Source organism: Pristiophorus japonicus, chromosome 1 (assembly GCF_044704955.1).
Source record: "Pristiophorus japonicus isolate sPriJap1 chromosome 1, sPriJap1.hap1, whole genome shotgun sequence".
Taxonomy (NCBI): domain Eukaryota; kingdom Metazoa; phylum Chordata; class Chondrichthyes; family Pristiophoridae; genus Pristiophorus; species Pristiophorus japonicus.
Window position 1 is genome coordinate 225988547 of NC_091977.1, and position 27540 is coordinate 226016086.

The following is a 27540-nucleotide window of genomic DNA, read 5'->3' on the forward strand; positions in this document are numbered from 1 at the left end:
TGCATGCAAGCCTCAGCCTGAATTGTCACGTTTTATTTTCGGTGGTTTAGCAGCGGGGATAAAGAGGGGGGGGGGGGGGGGGATTGCTGGGCTCTTTCTGTGCACTGGTGGGAAGTGGGGCAGTTTGGAGCAAACAACAATAGTGACGCGCGTGCTCCAGGGGGCGTGCGCGAGCACGACAGCGAGCGAGCGCACGCTGCTCGGGCACAGGCGGAGGGCGCGCCCCCGCTGACTGCTACATTCCGGCAGACTGAGACAAGCGGGCAGTGCGCGGCCAATGGGAGCGACCTGCTCGCCTCACCTGCTGCACCCGGCGCACTGAGAGCGGCCGGAGCCCCACTCACTCACCTGGCACACATCACTGCAGGTAAGCACTGGCTTCACCAACACGGCCCTGCTACACGGGGGGAGAAGAGATGGGAGATATACAGAAAAGGGGAGAAATATAGAGGGAGGGAGAAATAGAGCGAGGAGAGAGATAAATGGAGGGAAATAGTGGAAGAGAGGAGGGAGGAAAGAGAGAAAGGGAGTTGAGAGAAATGAAGAGGGAGGGAGATGTGTATGTACCTTTTTGTCAAGTGTGTGGGGATGGAATATGCTGTTTGTGCTCTGTCAGATCATGACTGAGGCTGCACTTTCTCTTGCAGGTGCACAGAGCAAAGCTTGCTTTTTAAAAAACTTATGTTGGGAAAGGTCCTGTTTTTGTGCAGCGGTTTCTGAAAATGTCACATAATAAAACTGAACATGCGCACCCCTGGGTACTGGGTACAGCGTCTTGCAAACCGAGGCCGTGTTCAGTGGTGCATGGGTTTGTGTGTCAGGCTCTTCCACGGGGTTTGGTTTTGAAGTTGACCTGTTGGGGGACAGTTTTTGGTTTTATATTCAGCTATCAGGGCCAGCAGTTTAGAAGCCCAACGGGGGAGGTAAAGCCATCCCGTGTTGCCTGATTGTTAGGGAACAGTGTGTGCCCTTTGACAAGAAAAACATCAAAGGCCTTTGCTACTAATTTTTCATCAGTTATTGCGTTAGCCAAATATTTATTTTTTTAATTAAATAATTGGTTTCATATTAAAACAAACCCGCCTTGTCCGAGTTTTAATGTACTAGACACAGTTGAAATGACTTCCTGAGTTTGTTTTGAGTATGTGTATGTATATAATGTATAAATGTGATTATATAAATAAAAGGGGGCAGTTTTGATATTTGTTCCTAATTATAATTCATATTTTTAAAAAGTTGTCTAATCAAGAAGAATATTTTTATATGTGGTTCATATTTTTTATTCCTCTTTTCACTTCCCCCAAGCCTTTGATGCCTTTTGCTGTCAAGTTTTGTCCCATTGCCCTGTTTCTAAATAGCAGTAAAGTTTAGGGAGCAGTGATTCCCTCCTGTTTTTTGTGGTTAGCTATTGCTAAAGAATAGCAACATCTTTTAACTATACTGTTTACTTGTTGCATTTCATGGAGCTAGTTATTAATCAAGCATATGTGTTTATGCAGTGTTTACAGGGAGCATGTTTAATCTGAAATTGAGTTTTTCTTTAAATGTAACTTTAAAATGAATTGTTGCTATATAATTCTCTCATTGCTTTCAAAAGTGAGACTCTCCACCTCTTCCGATCTGCTCATTTGACTTTTTATTTTGGCAATGTGGGAGCATTTATCTTATCAACAGATTTGAGTATGTGAATGTTATAAAGCAGACCTAGAGGTGACTTACACATTCTCGTTCCACACTCCTGAATATTTGTGCCAAATAAGCTATTAAAGGTACCTTATCAAGAGCTTCAGTCCAGCATGGCAGGTTTTTTGGCAATAAATGCAGCTGTTAGTTGGCCATATCTGAAACAGGAGTGGATGGATGTGCAAATCCACTGCCTTTTTATAAAATGTCAAAAGTGCAACCGTTATTTTTTTTTAGGAGTTGTGCATGTTTGAAAACAGCAGGCTGGTGTTTGTATACAGAATTGCTCCACATATCTCAGTTTGCAATATGGTGTAAACAGATCCTCATAATGGTCCCAGGATTAAATTAGTTTACATTCTACAGTGGGTCATTTTCACAATTGAAGTTTAAAAAAAATTAAAATACTGAATATCAAGAATGATTTGATATATCTTGTGTTTGTAAAGTCATCAGATGGGGGATGTAGGGTAGAGAACTAGACTCCCAAGATGGCAAAATCATTGCCCCTCAACAACAACTTGCATTTATATAGTGATCCCAAGGTGTTTTGTTATAGGTGTTGTCAGACACATTTGATACTGAGCCACATAAGGAGCTTTTAGGGCAGGTGACCAAAAGCTTGGTCAAAGAGTTAGTTTTAAGGAGTGTCTTAAAGGAGGAGAGCGAGCGGTATAGGGAAAACATTCTGAAGCTTGAGGCCTAGGCCGCTGAAGGCACGGCTGCCAATGGGGGATGTGCAAGAGGCCAGAATTGGGCGAGTACAGAGATCTTGAGTTATTGGGCTGCTGGAAGTTACACAGAAGTTGGGGGCGAGGCTAGGAAGGGATTTAAAAACAAGGATGAGAATTTTTTAATCGAGGCATTGCTGGAATGGGAGCCAATGTTGGTCAGGTCTGAATTTTGCTGACTCTTGGCTGGGTGACTGAATAGAACTCCTGGACAGAAAAAGTACCAGGAGCAGTGCTGCCCTGTAGTGATACATGCTTACAGATGGCTTCTGGAGTAGCATTATGGAACAAAGATCAGGTAATGGTGAGGGGAAAGAAGTTGTTGAAGGTGAACTTCACAGGTATGAAATAAATATTATCTCACAAAGTGCATGTTTTTGGCTGGTGGCAAATGTAGGTTAATGTTCGCATGCTTTGCCAATTACATCATGTGACTTCTAATCCTGTCACCTTCACGAGGTATGTGTGTAACCAGTTAAAGTCAGAGGTAGCCTTTAGGCATATTCGAGTAAAACTGCTAACATTTGCTTAGACACCATTCCATGTCTGTTGTACAGTAGCTGAACCATATATAGACCTCTATACTATCAGATACTTTTTGTTATTTAAACTTGAACCATAAGGAATCTTTTTTCAATTTGGAAATTGTAGTCTGTTAAATTTTGCTTATTAACTGAACTTGTAAATGTAGCACCTGGTGTTGTAATCATGTTGACTCCCAAATGCATGTAAAGACCCAGCAGAATGTTTGTTTGTTTAAATTTGTCACTAAGGTTGCATGCAGTTGTAGTTAGATTTGAATTTATTTAAATATAACTTTTAAGAGTTTCAAATAATATCATGGGCATTTTTAACTGCTTCAGAGCTGGACTGGCATTGCACTTTGGTAAGTGACTTTCTAGATCCGTTTCAAGATGGATCTACTTTTTTTAAAAAAGGCTGTAGTGCTCTGCAATAATATAACTTCATGGCTAGACCAGAACTATTGCAGCTGACGTCTTGGGGATAGGGGGGAGGAGATATTTTGTCAAGAAAGGGAAGAATCCAGTTTCAACCGTGATTGATTAATTTTGAAACTGCATTTTATTAGCACAGACTGAGAATTGTAGAATAGTAGAAACTTGTGGCACAGAAGGTGGCTATTCGGTCCATCATGCCTGTGCTGGCCGAAATAGAGCTATGCAGCCTAATCCCACTTTCCAGTTCTTGGTCTGTAGGTTATGGCACTTCAGGTGCACATCCAAGCACATTAAATGTGATGGGGGTTCAACCCCCCACCACCCTCTGGATGAAAAGATTTCTGCTCAACTCCTCTAATCTTCCTACCAATTACTTTAAATCTATGCCCCCTGGTTATTGACCCCTCTGCTAAGGGAAACTGGTCAATCCTATCCACTCTATCTAGGCCCCTCACAATTTTATATACCTCAATAAGGTCTTCCCTCAGCCTCCTCTGTTCAAAAGAAAACAACCCCAGCCTATCCAATCTTTTCTCATAGCTAAAATTCTCCAGTCCAGGCAACATCCTCGTAAATCTCCTCTACCCTCTCTAGTGCAATCGCATCTTTCCTGTAACGTGGTGACCAGAACTGTATGCAGTACTCTAGCTGTGACCTAACTAGTGTTTTATACAGTTCAAACATAACCTCCCTGCTGTTGTGGCCTGTGCCTCGGCTAATAAAGGGTGTAACCTTTTTTGTGTATTTTATTTGGTCCTGTCCTCCGTGTGTGTGTTCTGGATTCGGATCGATGACGAGAAGGAAATAAGGGTTGTGCGTACGTGTATGTGTGTGTGTGCGCCAAACCCACATTTCTCATTGCTAATTTCATTATTAAATATCATCCAAATGAGCATTATTTTTCCGTCGTGGAATAAACTTACTTGCATACATAATAGCCCCAATTGTGCTATTGAAGGCTAATGTAGTTTGCTTCTGCATGTTCCTTGAGTTCCAATTTATTATGCTAAATTACTTTTAAATTGAAATAATAGGAACACAAGTAGTTGCCTGTTGCTTAAATCACCTCCCAGTGTTGTGTATGAAGTTCTTGGATTGACTATTGAGAGTTCTCCATTGTGATAGGGTGGTGGAAGGTTAAAACTAAGATATTGGCTAATGACTTGCTCCAAATTGGCTGACAGCTGATGATGATAAAGCGATATGGAAGTGTCTCTGGCCCATTAAGTCCAACCTGCCCTCAGTGGAGTATGGCTTGATCGCATTCTTCATCTCTTCCCAGCAAAAGTAAGATAGATTTTAATTCCCTCTAATTCTATGGAAAGTTTTAAATGGGGAATGAGGTTTTGGCCTTTGAAATTGCAAGACTTTGTAAGCAAAGTATTAGTAACTTTAGTCTTTACTGAGGCTTTGCATGTTTTTGAATATATTCTGACATTCAATTTTCAGGATATAGTTGATTGCTGGCTCTTCAAAATTCATGACTTAAATTCACACATTATGTTATTTCATTGAATTTTGTGTGCATTTTTATACATGTCCCAGGGATGCAATAAGTTGCTCTGCAGAATGGGTGAAGAATGTGGATTTTGAGCAAGTCGTACAGCCCTGCTCTGGGATACAAGGGAGCAGAAATGAGAATGAAAGAAAAAATCTTTACAAGGTGCTTTCGTGTGCCGTTCCTGTCTGCTGATTGTAGAGGGGTGAGGCAAACGCCTGGGTGCAAGCTACTTACCCAGCTTGATGGGGAAACAGTGTGGGATGTTAAGCAGAAAAAAAATAAATGAATGGCAAAAATACGTATGTCATCACCACCACCAACAACAACAACTTGTATTTATATAGTGCCTTTGACGTAGTGATGGATCCGTCGGTAAGGATCACGGCGTGCATGTCGTCGTGGAGTAGGTAGAGGATGGTGATGTACTTTTGATCATCATCATCCTCCGCCTGCTCCATAATGACATGCAGGCCATGATCCTTACCGACGGATCCATTACAGACCCAATCCACGTCCAGACCAATGTCAAACAGGGCTGCGTCATTGCCCCAACCCTCTTCTCAATCTTTCTCGCTGCCATGCTCCACCTCACAGTTGACAAGCTCCCCGCTGGAGAGGAACTAAACTACAGAACCAGTGGGAACCTGTTCAACCTTCGCCACCTCCAGGGCAGTTCCAAGACCACCTCAACCTCTGTCGTCAAGCTACAGTACGCGGATGACGCCTGCGTCTGTGCACACAGGTTGAACTCCAGGACATAGTCGACGTATTTACTGAGGCGTATGAAATCATGGGCCTTACGCTAAACATCAGTAAGACAAAGGTCCTCCATCAGTCTGTCCTCACTGCACAGCACTGCCCCCCAGACATCAAGATCCACGACATGGCCCTGGACTACGTGGACCACTTCCCTTATTTCGGGAGCCTCCTAGCAACAAGAGCAAGCTTTGACGACAAGATCCAACACCTGCTTCCAGTGCGCCAGTGCAGCCTTCAGCTGCCTGAGGAAAAGTGTTTGAAGACCAGGCCCTCAAAACTGTCACCAAGCTCATGATCTACAGGGCCGAAGTAATACCTGCCCTCTTGTATGGCTCAGATGTGGACCATGTACAGTAGACACCTCGTCGCTGGAGAAATACCACCAAGGATGTCTCCGCAAGTTCCTACAAATCCCCTCGGAGGACAGACGCACCAACATTAGCGTCCTCGTCCAGGCCATCATCCCCAGCATTGAAGCACTGACCGCACTGGGCAGACCACATAGTTTGCATGCCAGACACTAGACTCCCAAAGCAAGCGCTCTACTCTGAACTCGTCCATGGCAAACGAGCCAAAGGTGGGCAGCAGAAACGTCACAAGGACACCCTCAAAGCATCCCTGATAAAGTGCGACATCCCCACTGACACCTGGGAGTTCCTGGCCAAAGACTGCCCCAAGTGGAGGAAGTGCATCCGGGAGGGCGCTGAACTCCTCGAGAGCATGCAGAAATCAAGCGCAGACGGCGGAAAGAGCGTGTGGCAAACCAGACTTCCTGCCCACCCCTTCCCTACAACCACTGTCTGTCCCACCTGTGACAGAGACTGTGATTCTCCTATTGGACTGTACAGCCACCTAAAGAACTCTTACTAAGAGTGGAAGCAAGTCTCCCTCGATTCCCGAGGGACTGCCTATGATGATGATGACGTAGTAAAACATTCCAAGGCACTTCACAAGAGCATTATCAAACAAAATGCTGGGATGGAGGAGGTGGAAGGGGTGCGGGGGCATGTGGAAGGGGTTCGGCACAAGTGGTGCAGGTGGGGGGGAGATGGAAGGGGGGTGGGCGTGGAAGCGGTGCGGAGGTGCCCCGCATGTTTTTGATGTGCAATCCCAAAGCATTTTACAGACAATTTTTAATGTGTAGTCACTGTTATGTGGGAAATGTGGCAGCTAAATTTGCACAGGGCAAGGTCCCAAAAATAGCAAGGTGATGATGGACTGACAATCCTTTGTGACATTGGCTGTGGGATCAATAGTGGCCTAGGACACCGGGGAGCGCTCCCCTACTCTTATGTCCAACTGAGAGGGCAGTCAGGAGCTCTGTGTAACGTCTTATCCAAAAGATGGCAACTCTGAAAGGAAGCCCTGTTTAGTTATGATCAGGAACTATATAAACCCTCAGGATGCTGTCAGTGTCAAATGTTGTCTGATTATGCTCCTGTGAAGCACCTTGAGATGTTTTATCATGTTAAAGGCCCTATATAAATGCAGGTTGTTGTTGTATATGTATTGCAGCCTGGAGCAGGCCAAGTCTAATTTGGAGGCATCTAACAGTCCATGTGAACTGTAGAATCTTTTGATCCTTATGTTAACTCTCTGCGAGGGGGAAGATGAGTTCTGATCCAGAGACATGAGTTCAAATCCCACCATGGCAGCTGGGGGATTTAAATTCAGTTAATTAAATAAATCTGAAATATAAAAAAAGCTAGTGTCAGTAGTAGTGACCATGAAACTACCGGATTATCGTTAAAACCCATCTGGTTCATTAATGGCTTTTAGGGAAGGAAATCTGTCTTCCTTACCTGATCTGGCCTATGTGACTCCAAACCCACAGCAATGTGGCTGACTCTTAAACTGCCCTTTGAAATGGCCAAGCAAGTCACTCAGTTATAGAAAAAGTCACTGTGGGAGTACCTTCACCACACGGACTGCAGCGGTTCAAGGCGGCTCATCATTACCTTCTCAAGGGCACTGAAGGATGGGCAATAAATGCTGGATTTGTCAGCGACACCCACATCCCATGAATGAATGGAGAAAAAAAAAGTTTAAAAAAAAAAAAAAATTATGACCTGATTATCCCAAAACAAGAATGTTAACGAGCCTGGGTCTGCTGCAGATACCTAGTTCAGTGGCATCAGTTGCTTGCATTTGAGAGTTGATGAATGCAGACAGACAAGGGTTCGGTAGGAAAGGCTAACGCGCCAGAAGGAACTCTTGCCCCTGTGGTTCAGAACAATTCAAATGAAGATATCAATGTTTGCATGTGGCCATACTAGTAACAGGAACACATACCCTTTTCTCATGTTTAATCTGTCCACTTGATCTTTTCCAATCCTGGGGGAGTTTTGTAAAACTTAATTTGTCCCTACTTCTGTGAACTGAGTTTGAAAAGGAAATGAGTTCTTGTGCATGAATCAATTGGGGAAATTAGATGTATTGAATAACATAAAATGCACTCCAATAGCCTGCACACTCAATGTTGACTTGCCCCTCCTCCTGTACTTTGGACTGGGTGTTGGATATTGAAAGGCTGTATAATTAGGTGCTGTAACTGGGGAATGTATCATTCATTATTTACCTGGCCACATGATCCATTTCTGCTTCCAACTGGATGACAATTACAGCTCCTTGAAACTTGGTATATATTGCAGCTAGCGAAGTGATCAGGGATTGGGGAGCTGTGAAGAGAGGAAGAATTTGATGAAAGAAAGACTTTCATTTATGCAGTGCCTTTCATGATCTCAGGACATCCTAAAGCGCTTTACAGCCAATAAGTACTTTTTTGAAGTGTAGTCACTGCTGTAATTTAGGAAACCTGGCAACCAATTTGTGCACAGCAAGGTCCCACAAACAGCAATGTGATCAGTTTTAGTGATGCTGGTTGAGATAATTGTTGGCCAGGATACTGGGGAGAGCTCCCCTGCTCTTCACGATAGTGCCATGGGATCTTTTACATCCACACGAGAGGTCCTCACTTCTCGTCCGAAAGACGGCACTTCCAACAGTGCAGCACTCCCTCAGTACTGTCTTGGGATTGTTGCCCTGGATTATGAGCTTGGGTCTCTGGATTGGGACTTGAACCCACGAACTTCTGAGGCGAGAGTACGACTCACTGAGCCACGGCTGACATGGCCTGATTCAGGTAACATTATGGTGAGGGAAGTTTAGATGTTGGGAGTGTTTCAATCCATCACTGAAACCCATTACAAATGCATGTGACCCATTAGGCTTGCGACAGTCAGGAAAAGACCTTTTGATCCATGCAGCCTGTCCCACGCAATTGTGATGTCTTGTGCATCACAATATATACACACTCCACCCCAACTAAAAGCCGTGTAATCTCCTGGGAGAGGCAACAAAACTCTCTTGGAGATGGAGAATTTTTTATCGATGGAGAAAAATGGTTCAAACGACTTGTTTTAAACCATGCATCCTATGGGTAGCCTATAGGTTGAGTTTAGCGAATAAATATTTTTTCATATCGTGTTTCAGTTTTTATTTTTATCAACTGCTTTAATGTTCTCTTGGTTGTAGCAGTTGTGTTTTCACAACAGTTCAAGAATGCAGGAGTCTGTTTTTCATTCAAACCCCACCATTTTTAATATACATAGAAAGTGCTCCTTGTTTTTCTTGCTCCTCCTGAATCTAATATGTTTCATTGACTAGTACGACACAGGAGAGAGCCATTCAGACCATCGGGTCTGTGCCGGCTCTTTGGAAGAGCTATCCAGTTAGTCCCACACCCCTGCTCTTTCCCCATGTCCCTGCAAATGTTTTCTCCAAGTATTTATCCAATTCCCTTTTTTAAAAACTGCTATTCAATCTGTATCCACTTTCCCCCTCTCCCTCCCTCCCTCCCTCCCCTGAAAATCAGGCAGTGCATTCCACATCCTAACTACTCGTTGTGTAAAAGAAAAGGTTTTCCTCTTGTTGCCTCTGGTTCTTTGCCAATCACCTTAAATCTCTGCCCTCTTGTTATCGACCCTTCAGTCATTGGAAACAATTTATCTTTATTTACTCTTATCAAAACCCTTCCTGATTTTAAACAACTCTGTAAACAACCTTTTTGGGTTTTTTTTCAACCATTTAGTCTGCCATTTCTGATTCCCTCCAATTCCACTCAATTTTTGTTTTCATGTTCTTCCTTAGAGCTTGTGTGTCTGGTGTGTTTTTCCCCCTCTTTTTCTTATGATCCAGATGTTTTCTGTTTTGTTGACTTCTAATTGCTTTTCTTAATTGAATTTTCTCTGATTTGATTTCATCCCACAAGCTTTTTATATAAAATCATTTACCACACCATAAAATGTTGTTTCTGCTCTGATCACTGGTGCCTAAGTCCGTCATGCCAATATTCTGTCTCCTGACCCAATGTTTGGGCAGGTCAGATGTCTGTGAGGTCTATGAGGTAGATTTTCCACACATGTTCTGCTCTGATCACCGTCATTCAGATGAGAGGTTAAACTGGCACAGGCTCGATGGACTGAATGGTCCAGACTGAATGAACACGGAAGGCGGCCATTCTATGAAACCGATCCCCTAGCTGCTCTCCTCAAGTGGATGTAAAAGATCCCATGGCACTATTTCAAAGAAGAACTAGGTAGTTAGCCTCGGTGTTCTGCCCAATATTTATCTCTCAATCAACATCACTTAATGATCAGATCATTTTTTTTTAATCACATTGCTGTTTGTGGGAGCTTGCTATGTGCAAATTGTCTGCCGTGTTTCCTACTTTACAACAGTTACTACACTTCAAAAGTACTTCATTGGCTGCAAGTGCTTTGGGACATCCCGAGTTTGTGAAAGACGCTGCTTGAACGCATGACTTTCACATTATTCACAAGGGTGAGGGGAAAAACATAACTTCAATAGATTATAATTTTAATATTGTTAATTCCCAGTAATTACTCAATCTTTGTTTCTCTTACTCCCTTCCTTTAGAAATAAGTGACAGACTGTCCTGTATGCTTGCCGGACTATCCTGTATGTTGACCATTAAGTCTGGGGGAATCCGGACTAGTAGATAGTGGTTCTGGACAAGTAATGCTGAAAATGATCTATTTGAGCCTATTTGTATTGCACACTCCATCCAGCACACACCGCTTTTTAACCCAAAATACAAATTCCAGTGGCAAACACTGCAAAGCATTACATTACCAGATGGCAAGGGTTAGACTGCTTCAGAAATGTTTAGTGCAGATGAACCTTCAAATATTTCCTGTGCAAGTGATTTTTTTTTTTTAAAGCACACTAACCAACTGACTTGTTTATCAAATGTGGGAGCTTTCTGTTACCTAGGAAAAAGTTGTATTAATCTCCATAATAGCCCAGAAACTGCGGCCTCCCCGGATCGGTACGAAGTTTCTACGGACCCGGGAAGGCACCGGAAAAGCTGGCTTTCAGCGTGCAATGGGCTGAAAACCGGCTTTCCTGATCTGTCAAGTTTCTGGCTTGACAGATCCTCCATATCTCGGGAGCGAGGACATTTGCCAGGGCAAGATTGCAGGATTTATGCATATCTTGCCCAGCAAATGTCCTCAAAACTCTTGCGCCTGATAAAAGCAGGCGCATTGCCTACTTTTACAGGTGTAAGAGTTTAAAAACATGCAAAATTATAATTAAATTAAATTGAAAAAAAACCTTATTTTTAAAAACCCTGCCCACTACGTTACATTTATTTTTAACCATAATTAAAACTTTTTTAAATCAGAATTTTTTTCTATAGAAATTAAAGTTGATATAAATGTTTTTTAGTGTATTTATGTGAGGTGTGTTTTTAATGTCTTGTGTAGTGTTTGGAGGTGTTTCTCATTCATGGTATTAGAAGTTTCAGACCCTAAATGTGTGTTTATTTTTCAGCTGTTGCAACAAGCTGTTAACGGATATTTTGTGTGTGTGTGTAACTATGCAAAGTTGATTTGTAAAATCGAAACTTGTTAATAACTCCTGGCTGTTGCAGAGAAGGTAAAGGGGAGATGCTCAAAATTAGGAGGGATTTTGATAGGGTGTGGTTGTTTCCACTGGCAGGAGTGTCGGTAACCAGAGGGGACAATTAAAATAATTTGCAAAAAGAAAACAAGATAAGGAGAAATGTTTTTATGCAGCAAGTTGTTAGGATCTGAAATGCGCTGCCTGAAAGGATGATGAAAGCAGATTCAATAATAACTTTCAAAAGGTAGTTTGATATGCTTTAAAAGGAATCATTTGTAGAGCTATGGGGAAAGAGTGGAGGAGTGGGACCAATTGGATAGCTCTTTCAAAGAGCAGGCACGATGGGCAAATGGCCTCCTTCTGTGCTGTAAGATTCTGTGATAAAGCGGGTAGCTATTTTCCTGATTCTTGGCGTGATAAATCATGCCCTTTGCACAGCTTAATTGAGACCCTCTTGATGAAACTTTACACAGCAAAACAGAGAGCGAGAGAGAGAGAGACCCCTAATCAATGGTGTCACACAGGCTAGAGGAAAGACTGAAATAAATCTGGGCAATCAAAGTGAAAAGAATGTTGCGCTGTATTGCCAGGTCAACACAGTGCGGGTCTGAAGGCATCACAGAGCTACAGTGGTCTAGTAAGGCTGCATCCTTTGAATCATTTCAGTTCAAGGGGAACATCCAAGTCCTGAAAGTGTTGCAGGGAAGGACTGCAAATGCATCCCTGATGTCTTGAGTTACAAGAAAAGATTAGAAAATTCCTACTTTTCAGCTCTGAAAAGGGGAGCCTTTATAGGGGTATATAAAATATTAAAGTGGAAAAGAAAATGTGATCGTAACTTTCAAAAGGCAATTGGATATATACGTGAAAAAGAAAAAATTACAGGTTGGCAGGGGGGTGGGGCGCGGGGGTGGATTAATTGGATAGCTCTCTTAATGCACAGGCACAATGGGCCGAATGGCCGCCTCCTGTGCTGTAGGGTTCTATGATTCTAGGATAAATAATTTCAAATTGAAATGATTGTACAGGAAAGGTAGGTACAAAGCAGTAAAAAGCAAGTTCAGGATTAATACAACAACAACTTGCATTTATACAGTGCCTTTAATGTAAAACATCCCAGGGCACTTCACAGCGTTATCAAACAAAATTTGACACCAAGCCACATGAGATATTGGGGCTAAATTTCCGGTCGGAGGCTTCCTTCGTACGAACTCCTCCGATCCTAAAACAAAATCTACGAATCTACCTGTTGGTCCCGGAGAAACGTAGGATCCCGGAGGGAGGCCTAGATACACTGCGCTTTGCATGGGGACCTATCTTCAAGGTACGCAAGTCCAAGCTGGAGCTCTGTTTCTCAGAGTTCCCGTTACTGTCATTGAGAAAAACGCCCAAACACAAAATAAACAAACACTTCACATATTTAAAATTAATTGAAATTAAAGTTAATGTTTGAGAAATATTTTTTTACATCTTTGTTTTAATACGGTTTAAAATAAACTTGCCTTAATGGGGCTAGAATTTCCTAACGACCCGATTGGCACCCAAAGAACCGCTATGATTCCCAAGATTATCGCCGGCGAAAACTCCCCCACCCCCCCCCCCCCAAAAAGAAAAAAAATCCGCTGATTCTAGTGGCCGATTTTTTTTTTCATACTTGCCTGTGGGTCACCGCTGAGCCAAATATCGTGCCAGGGCAATCTGAGGACCGTGCATGCTGGCAGCCCGTTCCCCAACGGTACCTCAACTGCCGGCATAACTCAGCTGGGCAATTTCTCACTGACCTGGTTATCGCCCACAATGACCAATACCCTTCTGGGCGGTAAGCCAATGGAATTTCTAGCCCAATGTGTTTTTTAATTGAATTTGTATACGTTTTAAAACTCATGCTGGTAAAAGTAGGCTATGCACCTGTTTTCACCAGGCGTAAGAGTTTGAAGGGCATTCACTGAGCATGAGTTGGACCAAAATAGCCCAATCTCGGCCGTGCAACTGTCCTTCTCCCGGGGATGCGGAGGATCTGTCACGAGAAATCTTGACCGATCGGAAAAGCCGATTTTCGGTGCATGCACATCGTGCCCCGGAAACCGGCTTTTGCGAGGCCTTGCCAGGTCCGTCCGCACTTCGTACAGACCCGGTGAGGCCAGAATTTCAGTCCCATTAGGACTTGGTCAAAGAGGTAGGCTTTAAGGAGTGTCTTAAAGGAGGAAAGAGAGGGGGAGGGGTTTAGGGAGGGAATTTCAGAGCTTGAGGCCCAGGCAGCTGAAGGCATGGCTGCCAATGGGGACGTGATAAAAATCAGGCATGTGCAAGGCGAGAATTGGAGGAGCACAGTGATCTGGGAGGGTTGTAGGACTGGAGGAGGTTAGAGATAGGGAGGGATTTGAAAACCCAGGATGAGAATTTTAAAATCAAAGCATTGCTTAAGTTATTCATCACATTGCTTAATGCACAGCCAGGCTTTATTTTTGGGTAGGGTAGAGGAGGCAAAGACTGGAGTCTTTCAAGAAGCAGTTGTGATTAGGAGACCATAGATGTCTATGGAAGGATGAAATAGCTCAACACCAGGGTTAATTTACTTGTGTAACAATAACTCTTTTAAATTACAGTGAAAAATCTATTTTCTAATGTACCTAATCCATTGGTGGCATTGGGTCCAATTAATGTTAGTAACATAATCATTATAATTTTTCTAAATGCAGCATTTCATTACCTCCTGTGACTCTGTCTGTTTGGTATTGCTCTGGTATGAATGCAGATCGGTTCTCATTTACATAGGATTACAGGCACCGAAACAGGCCGTTGTTTATGCTCCACTTGAGCTTCCTCCTGTCTTTCCTCAAATTTGCATCCATTGGTCATGTTTTTTTATAAGAACAGACAATCTATCCTCCAAATCATAATGTAATTTGTGCAGTTTGTTTTGAGTTGAAGGAACAGATACTAGTTTGCAATGAGCATAATTAATACAAATTCGGATGCAAAATGAAAGCCATAGGGAAGATGGCTAACTGCAATCAAATGTGAAAGAAATTACCAAAGTATTGCTTATAATCTTCTACTGTTGATGTTGTACGAGGCTCTTTGGAAATGGCCTGCACTAGAAATTTCCCCTGTGTAAGCTCAATGCCATGAGCGTGTTGTTGCTGTCTGAATGCATTCAGTGGAATTGTCACTGCCATTGTGCAACAGGTCCAGTACTAAAACCACTAGTGGTCCAGTGAGCAAGTATTCATCTCCAGTCTTATAAATCTCATTACCTTTCATAAAAATGCTCAGCTTTTGGGTAACAAAAGGGAGAAAACTGTACAGCTTTCCCCCCTCCCTCCTGCATTAATCCATTTTAAAAACAAGCAAAGCAAATGTCAATCCTGATACTGAAATATTTCTTGATACATGAGTGGTCGCCAGGAAACACAATTTCTGCATCGGGATGATAACTATTCTTGGGTCTCATCACCAGCGAGTCCAAACTACAACCAAACCAGTGTCGCTCCTAATACTTCACTCTTGCCTCAAAGCAATTGCACAAAGGATTGGAAATATTTGTGCATTTTGTTTAAAGCATTGTCTGGAAGGCGGGACTGATTTTCCTTTATGTCTCATGCACTGCATTGAGTGCTATTGAGCTGTTACAGACCATGCAAAGCTGACTTTCTAGTCTCTATTGAGCTTAGCTAATCTTGGCCAAGACATGAGTGAGGGCACAGAGATCAATGAAGGCGGGGGTGGAAAGTCCAAAGTTGCTTCTAGTGAAACTGCATTGTGGCAGGGGGATGGGGGAAATCTCATTATGCTCACCACCACAGGATCACATTGTTTGCATAGTATTCATCTACTGCTGTCTATGCTACCTATGGACAAATGCCAATGTTAACGCCTTTCTCTCTGATATTTTATATTTTTACTTTTTTATAAGTCAAAAAATATACAACATGCACTGAGGGTTCTGAATCTTTGGAATTCTTGACCCCAGAGGGCTGTGGATGCTCAGTCATTGAGTATATTCAAGGCTGAGATCGATAGATTTTGGACACTATGGGAATCAAGGGATAAGGGGATTGGGTGTTTCAGTGAGGTTGCTCCTCAACGCCAGAGAATATAGGCCCAATCTACTCCATCTCTCCTCCTAGGACAACCCTCTCTTCCCAGGAATCAATCTAGTGATCCTCCGTTGCACCGCCTCTAAGGCAAGAATATCCTTCCTCCGATGAGACCAAAATTGTACAGTACAATTGTAGCAAGATAGCCTTACTCTCGTACTCTAATCCCTTTGCAATAAAGGCCAACATGCTATTTGTCTTTTGGATTGCTTGCTGTCTGTCCCTGCATGCTGTGTTTCCTGTATGAGGACACCAACATTTAATAGTTTCTCACCATTTAAAAAATATTCTGTTTTTCTATCCTTACCAAAGTATAACCTCACATTTCCCCACATTATACTCCGTCTACCACCTATTGCCCTCTTAACCTGTCTATATTCCTTTCAGAGGCTCTGTGTCCTCCCCGCAGCAAATGTGGATACATTACAGTTGGTCCCTTCATCCAAGTCATTAATATAGATTGTAAATAGCTGAGGCACAAACACTGATCCTTGAGGCACCCCACTAGTTACAGCCTGCAAACCTGAAAATTACTTTTTTAACCAATAAGGGAATTAAGGGTTACGGGGAGAGGGCGGGTAAGTGGAGCTGAGTCCACGGCCAGATCAGCCATGATCTTATTGAATGGCGGAGCAGGCTCGACGGGCTAGATGGCCTACTCCTGTTCCTAATTCTTATGTTCTTATCCCTAATCTCTGTTTTCTCTCTGTTAACCAATCCTCTATCCATGCTTGTATATTATCCCAACCCCATGAGCCCTTATCTTGCATTGCATCTTATCAAATGCCTTTTGGAAATCCAAATATACTACATCCACTGGTTTCCTTTATGCTAGTTACATCCTCACAAAACTCTTAATTAATTAAATTTTGTAAACACTATTTCCCTTTCATAAATCCATGTTGACTCTGTCTAATCAATGATGGTTTTATAAGTGCTCCGTTACCACTTCCATGAGGATGGATTCCACCATTTTCCCGATGACTGATGGGCCTGTAGTTCCCTGTTTATTCTCTCCCACCTTTCTTGAATAGCAGGCCTCTACACATCCCTCTTAGAATCATAGAAATTTACAGCACGGAAGGAGGCCATTTCGGCCCATCGTGTCCGCACCGGCCGACCAAGGGCCATCCAGCCTTATCCCACTTTCCAGCTCTTGGTCTGTAGCCCTGTATGTTACGGCACTTTAAGTACACATCCAAATATTTTTTAAATATGGTGAGGGTTTCTGCCTCTACCACCCTTTCAGGCAGTGATTTCCAGACCCCCACCACACTCTGGGTGAAGAAATTTCCCCTCGTATCTCCTCTAAACCTGCCCCCAATTACTTTAAATCTATGTCCCCTGGTTGTTGACCCCTCTGCCAAGGGAAACCGGTCTTTCCTATCCACTCTATCCAGGCCCCTCATAATTTTATACACCTCAATCAGGTCTTCCCTCAGCCTCCTCTGTTCCAAAGAAAACATCTCCACTCTTTCCTCATAGCCAAAATTCACCAGTCCAGGCAATATTCTTGTAAATCTCCTCTGTGCCCTTTCCAGTGCAATCACATCTTTCCTGTAATGTGGTTACCAGAACTGCACGCAGTACTCCCAGCTACGGCCTAACCAATGTTTTATACAGTTAAAGCATAACCACCTTGTTCTTGTATTCCATGCCTCGACTAATAAAGGCAATTACCTGTATTCCATATGCCGCCTTAACCCCTTATCTACCTGGCCTGCTACCTTTAGGGATCTGTGGACCTGCACTCCAAGGTATCTTCCGCTACACTTTTCAGCGTCGTACCATTTAATGTGTATTCCCTTGTGTAGTGTATTGCAGAAAGAATCAAACTGAACACTGAGGTCAAAGTAAAGTGTGACCTTAGTCTTTTATTGCAGGTCTCCAGAGTGCCTCTCCAACCTGTGAAGCCTCCTTAAATACCTGTGCTCCCAAGGGATTATGGGATCCCTTGTGACTCCAGGGGATGAGCCCTCTGGTGGCTGTCCAAAGTAAATACAAGTTTACATATATAACACCTTGCCTTGTTAGACCTCCCCAAATGCATTATCCGGACTGAATTCCATTTACCACTGTTGCGCCCGCCTGGCCAGTACATTGATATCTTCCTGCAATCTGCAGCTTCCTTCTTTATCAACCACACAGCTATTTTAGTGTCATCCACAAACTTTTTAATCATATCCCCAACATTCAAGTCCAAGTCACTGAAATATACCAAAAAAAGCAAGGGACCGAGCCCTGCGGAACCCCACTGGATACAGCCTTCCCGTCACAAAAACACCCATCAGCCATTACCCTTTGCTTCCTGCCTCTGAGCCAATTTTGGATCCAACTTGCCACTTTGCCCTGGATCCCATGGGCTTTTACTTTTACTTTTGTGACCAGTCTGCCATGTGGAACCTTATTAAAAGCTTTGCTAAAATCTATATACACTACATCAATAGCACTGCCCTCATCGACCCTCCTGGTTACCTCCTCGCAAAATTCATTCAAATTAGTCAGACATGAACTTCCCTTAACACATTCATGCCAACTGTCCTTGATTGATCCGTGTCTTTCTAAATGAAGATTTTTTTTTCAATAATTTTCCCACCACTGAGGTTAGGCCGACTGGCCTGTAATTACTTGGTCTATCCCTTTCTCCCTTTTTAAACAAAGGTACCTGAACGACATTAACAGTCCTCTGGCATCACACCTGTAGCCAAAGAGGACTGGAATATGATGGTCAGAGCCTCTGCTGTTTCCTCTTTTGCTTCTCTTAACCTGGGATACATTTCATCCTGGCCTGAGGATGTATCCACTTTCAAAGCTGCTAAGCCCCTGAATACTTCCTCGCTCTCTGTTTATCTCATCTCTTATTACTCCTTCTCCCTCATTGCAAAGTCTGCATCGCCCCTCTCTTTTGTGAAAACAGATGCAAAGTATTCATTAAGAATCATACTCATGTCTTCTGCCTCCACACACAGATTTCCTTTTTGGTCTCTAATAGGCACTACTCTTTAGTTATCCTTTTGTTCTTAATGTATTTATAAAACATCTGTTGTGTATCTGTAAAGCATGCACTCCCAAGTTCCGCCATCAGGGAGCGCATCCCCTGGAGTCCCAAGGGATCCCAGCATCCCTTGGGAGCACTGTATATAAGCCGGCCCCAAAGGCCTGTTCCTCTCTGGAGTGTCTTAATAAAGACTGAGGTCACTGTTACTTTAACCTCCCTGTGTGCAGTCTCATCTGTATTAGGAACACAATAACTGGCGACGAGTATACGAATCCAACGCAAAGATGCAGCAAATTGTGGGCATCCTGGAGAAGTTCTCGGAGGGTGAGGACTGGGAAGCCTATGTCGAATGGCTAGACCAGTACTTTGTAGCCAACGAGCTGGACGGAGAAGGAAGTGCTGCAAAAAGGAGAGCGGTCCTCCTCACGGTCTGTGGGGCACCGACCTACAGCCTCATGAAGAATCTTCTGGCTCCGGTGAAACCCACAGATAAGTCTTATGAGGAGCTGTGTACACTGGTTCGGGAGCATCATGACCTGAGGGAGACATGCTGATGGCGAGGTATCGGTTCTACACGTGCCAGCGATCTGAAGGTCATGAAGTGGCGAACTATGTCACCGCGCTAAGGCGAATTGCAGGATAATGTGAGTTTGATGGCTACCTGGAGCAGATGCTCAGACTTTTTTGAACTGGGCATTGGCCACGAGACCATCCTACGAAAACTTTTAACTGTAGAGACACCGACCCTCAGTAAGGCCATTGTGATAGTGCAGGCTTTTATGTCCACCAGTGATAAAACCAAACAAATCTCTCAGCACACAAGTGCTAGCAATGTCCATAAATTAACTGGAACTGTGTTTGCGAGCAGAAATGTACAGGGTAGAAACCACGAGTCTGCAACTGCCAGCTGGCCTCAGGTGACCCAGATGACTCAGAGTCTGCAACAAAGGATGAATGCAAGGCATTTCACACCTTGTTGGCGTTGTGGAGGCTTCCATTCAGCCTATTCATGCCGCTTCAAAGGGTATGTTTGCAAGAGCTGTGGAACAATGGGGCACCTCCAACGAGCTGCAAGCTCTGCAAAACCTGTTAACCACCACGTGGCAGAGGAAGATCGGTCCATGGTGGGTCAAAGCAATTTCGAGCCTCAGAAGAGGCAGATGCTGAAGTACACTGGGCGCACACATTTTCGACTAAATGTCCACCTATAATGCTAAATGTAAAATTGAATGGCTTACCCATAGCCATGGAACTGGACACTGGCGCGAGCCAATCCATCATGAGTAGAAAGATGTTTGAGAGACTGTGGTGCAACAAGGCATTCAGACCAGCCCTGAGCCCCATCCACACGAAACTGAGAATGTACACCAAAGAGCTCATCACTGACCTGGGCAGCGCCATGGTCAAGGTCACCTACGAGGGCACGGTGCACGAACTGCCACTCTGGATTGTCCCGAGCGATGGCCCAACACTGCTTGGAAGGAGCTGGCTGGGCAATATCCGCTGGAACTGGGATGACATCCGAGCATTATCACATGTTGATGAGGCCTCATGTACCCAGGTTCTTAACAAATTTCCTTCCCTTTTTGAGCCAAGCATTGGAAATTTTTCCAGGGCGAAGGTGTGGATCCACTTGGTCCCAGAGGCACGACCCATTCACCACAAGGCACAAGCGGTACCTCACATGATGAGGGAGAGAGTGGAAATTGAGCTGGACAGGCTGCAACGCGAGGGCATCATCTCCCCAGTGGAATTCAGCGAGTGGGCTAGCCCGATTGTTCCAGTACTCAAAAGTGATGGCACGGTCAGGATTTGCAGTGATTATAAAGTAACTATTAATCGTTTCTCGCTACAGGACCAATACCCACTACCTAAGGCAGATGACCTATTTGCGACGCTGGCAGGAGGCAAGGCGTTCAGCAAGCTCGACCTGACTTCGGCCTACGTGACGCAGGAGCTGGAGGAGTCTTCGAAGGGCCTCACCTGCATCAACACGCACAAGGGACTGTTCATCTACAATAGATGCCCGTTTGGAATTCGGTCGGCTGCAGCGATCTTCCAGAGAAACATGGAGAGCCTACTCAAGTCGGTACCACGCACGGTGGTTTTTCAGGACGCCATATTGGTCACGGGTCAGGACACCGTCGAGCACCGACAAAACCTGGAGGAGGTCCTCCAGCGACTGGATCGCGTAGGGCTGCGGCTGAAGAGGTTGAAATGCGTCTTCTTGGCAACAGAAGTGGAGTTTTTGGGGAGAAAGATCGCGGCGGACAGCATTCGGCCCACAGGCTATCGGGAACGTGCCCAGGCCACACAACGTCATGGAGCTGCGGTCGTTCCTGGGACTCCAACTATTTTGGTAACTTCCTACTGGGGTTAAGCACCCTTTTAGAGCCCCGACATGTGCTATTGTATAAAGATGAGAACTGGGTATTGGGGGGGAAAAAAACAAGTAATTGCTATTGAGAAAGCCAGAAACATTTTATGCTCCGACAAGCTGCTTGTATTGTATAACCCGTGTAAAAGACTTGTGTTAGCATGTGATGCATCATCGTACGGAGTTGGGTGTGTATTACAACAAGCGAACGTTGCGGGGAAGTTGCAACCGATCGCCTATGCCTCCAGGAGCTTGTCTAAGGCCGAGAGGGTCTACAGCATGATTGAGAAAGAGACATTAGCGTGTGTGTTCGGGGTAAAGAAAATGCATCAGTACTTGTTTGGCCTCCAATTCGAGCTGGAAACCGATCACAAGCCCCTCATATCACTCTTCGCTGAAAACAAGGGGATAAATACTAATTCCTCAGCGCGAGTGCCCACGTTTGTATGCAGGCTATCAGCGTATAACTATACCATCCGCCACAGGCCAGGCACCGAGAACTGTGCGGATGCTCTCAGTCAGCTACCATTGCCCACCATGGGGGTGGATATGGTGCAGCCTGCAAACTTGTTGATGGTGGCGCAGCCCGCAGACTTGTTGATGGTCATGGAAGCGTTTGAAAATGATAAATCCCCTGTCACAGCCCGCCAGATTAGGACTTGGACCAGCCAAGATCCTCTGCTGTCCCTAGTAAACTGTACTGCATGGGAGCTGGGCCAGCATCCCCGTTGAAATGCAAGAGCTAATCAAGCCGTTCCAGTAACAAAAGGACGAGCTGTTCATTCAGGCAGAGACTGCCTGTTGTGGGGTAACCGCGTAGTGCTACCCAAAAACGGTAGGGAGACGTTCATCTCTGATCTCCACAGCACACACCTGGGTATATGATGAAAGCAATAGCCAGATCCCATGTGTGGTGGCCAGGTATCGACTCTGACTTAGAGTCTTGTGTGCTCAGTTGAGCAACACGCCCAGAGAGGCAACACCAAGTTTGTGGTCCTGGCCCTCCAGACCATGGTCGAGGATCCATGTCGACCATGTGGGTAAAATGTTCCTGGTGGTGGTGGATGCTTTTTCAAAATGGATTGAATGTGAAATAATGTCGGGAAGCACCGCCAGCACCACCATTGAAAGCCTGAGGGCCATGTTTGCCACCCACGGACTGCCTGACATACTGGTCAGTGATAACTGGCCATATTTCACCAGTGCCGAATTTAAAGAATTCATGACCCGCAATGGGATCAAATAGGTCATCTCGGCCCCGTTTAAACCAGCCTCCAATGGGCAGGCAGAGCGGGTAGTACACACCATCAAACAGAGCCTTAAAGGAGTCACAGAAGGCTCACTCCAAACCCGCCTGTCCTGAGTACTGCTGAGCTACCGCACGAGACCCCACTCGCTCACAGGGGTGCCCCCGGCTGAGCTACTCATGAAAAGGACACTTAAAACCAGACTCTCGCTAGTTCACCCCAAGCTGCATGATCAGGTAGAGAGCAGGCGGCAACAACAAAATGTAAACGTTGGTCGCGCCACTGTGTCACGGGAAATTGATCTGAATGACCCTGTGTATGTGCTAAACTATGGACATGGTCCCAAGTGGATCGTGGGCACGGTGATAGTTAAAGAAGGAAGTAGGGTGTTTGTCGTCAAACTAGACAATGGACACATTTGCAGAAAGCACCTGGACCAAACGAGGCTGCGGTTCACAGACTGCCCTGAACAACCCACAGCAGACACCACCTTTTTCAAGCCCACAACACATACCCAAAGGATCAACGACACCACCCCAGACCAGGAAATTGAACCCATCACGCCCAGCAAGGCCAAGGTCACCCAGCAGCCCTGCAGGGCCAACAACATTCCAGCCCAGCGAGGGCACAGCCAACACACCAGAACAGACATTTGTACCGAGGCAGTCCAGCAGGTAAAGAAAGGCTCCCGACCGCCTCACCTTGTAAATAGTTTTCACTTTGACTTTGGGGGCGGGGGGGGGGAAAGTGATGATGTGTATCTGTAAAGCATGCACTCCCATGTTCCGCCACCAGGGAGCGCATCCCCTAAACTCCCAAGGGATCCTAGCATCCCTTGGGAGCACTGTATATAAGCTGGCCTCTAAGGCCTGTTCCTCTCTGGAGTGTCTTAATAAAGACTGAGGTCACTGTTACTTTAACCTCCCTGTGTGCAGTCTCATCTGTTAGGAATGCAATAACATCTTTGAGTTTTCCCTAATTTTACTTGCCAACATTCTTTCATGCTCTCTTTGCTTTCCTGATATCTTTTTTAATTGCACCTCTGCACTTATCTCTCAGTATTGAGTTCTCGGAATCTGTCAAGCTTCCCTATTATTTTCTTTATCTTACCCTGTATGTTATTCAGGGGGCTCTAGATTTGTTAGCCCCAACCTTTTTTTTTAAGCGAACATACTTGCTCTGTACCCTCAGGATCTCCTTGAATGCCTCCCACTGCTCTGACACTGATTTACCATCAAGTCACTGTTTCCAGTCCACCGTGGCCAAATCCCATCTCAGCTCAGCAAAATTGGCTTTACCCCATTTGAGAACTTTTTTCCTGGTCCACCTTTGTCCTTTTCCATAACTACCCTAAATCCTACTGAATTATGATCACTAGCGCCAAAATGCTCTCTCACTGATACCCCTTCCACCTGCCCCCCACCCTCCCCCCCCCCCCCCTCATTCCCCAAAACCAAGTCTTCTCTCCTTTCATAACCTACCAAGTTTTCAGTCACTCCTCTGAATATGTCCTTTTTGGTTCAGGGTCCAAATTATTTTCTTAGTTATAATATGTTTTGGGGGATTTTTTGTTTTTGTTTAAAGGAACTATATAAATGCAAGTTGTTGTAGTGATGCACCTTAACTTTAAATAGAAACATAGAAATTTACCGCGCAGAAGGCAGCCATTTCAGCCCATCGTGACCAGGCCGGCCGACAACAGAGCCGCACGGTCCCTAGTCAGCAGCCCTAAAGGTTACATATAAACCTACGAACAATGACGGAAAGGCAAAGAGCACCAGCCCAACCAGTCCGCCCCATATACTGAAACATTCTACACTCCACCCCAACCGGGACAATCACATCGTGACTACAGGGCTTTCAGTGATTATTTCAATGCAAGTCAAATAAAGTAAGTGATCTAAAAATAGAAGCTCACCTATGATGTTGGAGACTGTTTAATTCATTTCGAAAGGCCGTGTATGGTAACCTTAACCATTCCGGGTGAATCACAAGGATTTTATATCGTGGGTGAATCTCAATCACTCTTAATGAGTTATGTTCCACATAATTTATTTTCGTAACAGAAAGCTCTTTTTTTGCTATTGTAATTGTAGCAATCACATTATCAAACTTGCATATGATTATGCTAGGTGATTGGTGTTGAATAGCTCCATTGTATGCTAATTCAAGGCAAAAGAATTCCTGTCAAATGAACTGTCCATCTATCTTGAATAGAGTAATGTGTATGTTGATGGTAAGCCTTTAGAACTCTGGTAAGGAATCTCCTTATAAATTATGTTCAGCTTAAATAGTTGTTTTGGTTTTCTTTCCCTCGACGACTCAATTAAAAAAATTCTCATCCTTGTTTTCAAATCCCTCCATGGCTTCACCCCTCCCAATCTCTAACTTCCTGCAACCCTACAAACCTCAGAGATCTCTGCACTCCTCCAATTCTGGCCTCTTGCGCATCCCCGATTTTCATCACTCCACCATTGGTGGCCTTGCTTTCAGCTGCCAAGGCCCTAAATTCTCTCTCTCTCTCTCTCTCTCTCTCTCTCTCTCTCTCTCACTCTCTCTCTTTAAGACGCTCCTTGAAACCTACCTCTTTTTGAGCTTTTGGTCACCTGTCCTAATATCTCCTTATGTCTCTCGATGTCAAATTTTGATTTGATAACACTCCTGTGAAGTGTCTTGGGATGTTTTACTACATTAAAGACACTAAAATGCTGGTGTGTCACTTGATGTCACTAGTTAATTTTAACCATGAATTTGACACTTCCATTCAGTGTATCTGGTAGTGGAATAGTTCTCAAGAAAAGAGAAACTATCCAATTTGGGCAATAATTTTTTGAAGTGTAGATTCAGATTTCTGTTTTTTTTAATGAAAGGTACTTTTGAATACAAATTCAACTCACTAACTCAAAATATTAAAATGTACTGTGAGGACTAAATTGACACAGTTCAGAGTAAAGCCATACTGCAATTCATTTTAGACATATATTTGGGATAATTCATAACAGTAATAGCACAGTGCATAGTCAAAATAATACTGGGGGAAGAGGACCTTTTGTACAAAAAATGTTGAACTGTTAATATTTGTTTGAAGATCATTAGCTCTTCCATATGTTAATTGTGTTTCAGATTTTGTAAGTGTTGAGTAATCCCTGAGGTTGCTTCAAGTTCAAAGTGAATTAAGTTTCCTGTGGGGAGAAGTGCTTTGCTCAGTTGCAGAAAAGTGTAACCCATAAGAAAATGGGCCAACAAAGGATAGTTCCTTACTATTACCGACAGAAAAACAAGATCTTTTATCAGTTTTATTTATTTTATTCTTCGATCTTTTTCTGATCCATTGTCTGTGTATTTGTATTTGAGGAGGATTGGGAGGGGTATGTGATATCTGAAAGATTCTGTTTAAATGCAAGTTCTTTCTTTTGAATAAGATTCAGTATGATTTGCGTTTTGTAACCCATCTGTAAGAGCTGCCCTGTGGACTTTGCCTCACTGAAGTGATCCAGCCTGTGATTGATGCTCCAAACAAATTTTAAAAACTGTCTGTGATGCTGGGGGAAATGATATGTGGAGGCAAAGATGTTCCCAATGGGAGAATAGGAGTATTGTTCTGGCCCACTCTTTAGCCCATCTTATGAGTTGACTTCAGAGTATCATTGGCAAAAACCTAGGACCTCTGGCCTAACCTGGAGGCTGATAAATGATAATGGCCAGAGGAAATATAAAATGGATAACATTTTTTTTAAATTGAATTTTAAAATGAGGCAGGGTGAGAAAATTAATAGAAAAAAAACTGTACAATTCTCTAATTCACATTCAGGGTTAATGCACAGTAAGTACTCCAGTGTATTACATGGAGTCATAGAAAGATATAGCACAGAAGGGACCATTCAGCCCATCATGCCTGTGCCAGCTCTTTGAAATAGCTGTCCAATTAGTCCTACTCTCCCACTCTTTTCCCATAAGTCCCGCAATTTCTTCCCCTTCAAGTATTTATTCAATTCCCCTTTTTGAAAGTTACTATTGAATCTGCTTCCACCGCCCTGTCAGAAGTGCATTCCAGATCATGACCACTCGTTTGTATAAAAATTCTCCTCCCCTCCCTTCTGTCTCTTTTCCCAGTTACTTTAAATCTGGTTACTGACCCTCCCGTTACTGGAAACAGAAATATGATAAATGTTTTGGGAAGTTTCTCACAGCTCAGGTGGTTGAATCCAAAACATTGGCTAAACTTTAACTTGCTTTCTTTCTTCAAACTTTGAGTTCAGTTCTGTCTAGGTGCATTGAAAGTTTCAGAAAGCCATCACTCCTTGAGTTTCACTGTAATTTGGAGCAGCATAATACAGATGAACTTGTGCTTAATTATTACTAAAACACATAGCCTTTGTCAGAAGTATCCTTGGCAACAAATGGCTTCACCATTTTTATTTGAAGTACTTGGGCCTGTAGCCCTGAGGCATGCTTGCTACTGGTTGCCTGATGCACACTGGCAAATGGTGATTAATGTCAGTACATCTTTTAAGTGTGTTTTCAGTAACAAGCTTCAGGCAAGTGGATGGAGTGCTCCTAGCTGTTGGTTATCTGTTCATTTTTTTAAAAATTCTGTGTTGATTTTTATCGAGTGCGATCCCATTTCTTTTGAGGGTGTGGAATAAACTTGCTTTCTATGGTGACAAATAAGTTGCTCAATCCGTAACTTGAGTCTGTTCTCAACACAGCATTCTACTGTTTGAATTTGTATTTCCTTGTTGGGAGGAGCCCCAGTTACATTTAACTCTTGGAGGGTATAAGTTTCTGATTTTGGAGTTAGAAAGCAGTTTTTTTTTACAAGCTTCCTGCTAGGTGACTCGAAACCACGTTGGCAAGGATAGGTGCTTGCGTGAACATATTAATGTCACAATAACTTAGTCATCTGAGGATGACTTTGACAGGTTAAGGTTTGTGTACTAGGAACATAGGAGCAGGAGGAGACCACTCAGCCCCTTGAGCCTGATCTGCGATTCAATCAAATCATGGCTGATCTCAACTCCATTTACCTGCCTTGGCTCTGTTGCTTAACAGATTAACAAAAATCTGTCAATCTCGGTTTTGAAGTGTTTAATACTTGAGAATGCAAATACAGTGACACATGGAAACCTTTCTTTTTGTAAAGCCTTTAGAATAACTGGAAAATTCTGCCCATTGAGTGACCTATCACATGTATTTGGTTCTAGTGCTTTATAATAACCATATGGTGGATGACATTAACTTTACTCTCTCACTCTTG

General features: G+C 43.8%; 1 protein-coding gene across 2 annotated transcripts in view; it reads left to right on the plus strand.

Moving 5' to 3' along the window:
* The first annotated feature begins 254 nt into the window (after positions 1-254).
* Positions 255-27540, plus strand: part of pip5k1ba (phosphatidylinositol-4-phosphate 5-kinase, type I, beta a) — a 206970-nt gene continuing 179684 nt past the window's right edge. For both annotated transcript variants that reach the window (XM_070887204.1, XM_070887209.1), the window contains exon 1: positions 255-367. The gene's annotated coding sequence lies outside the window, so the exon portion shown is untranslated. The remainder of the gene's footprint in view (positions 368-27540) is intronic.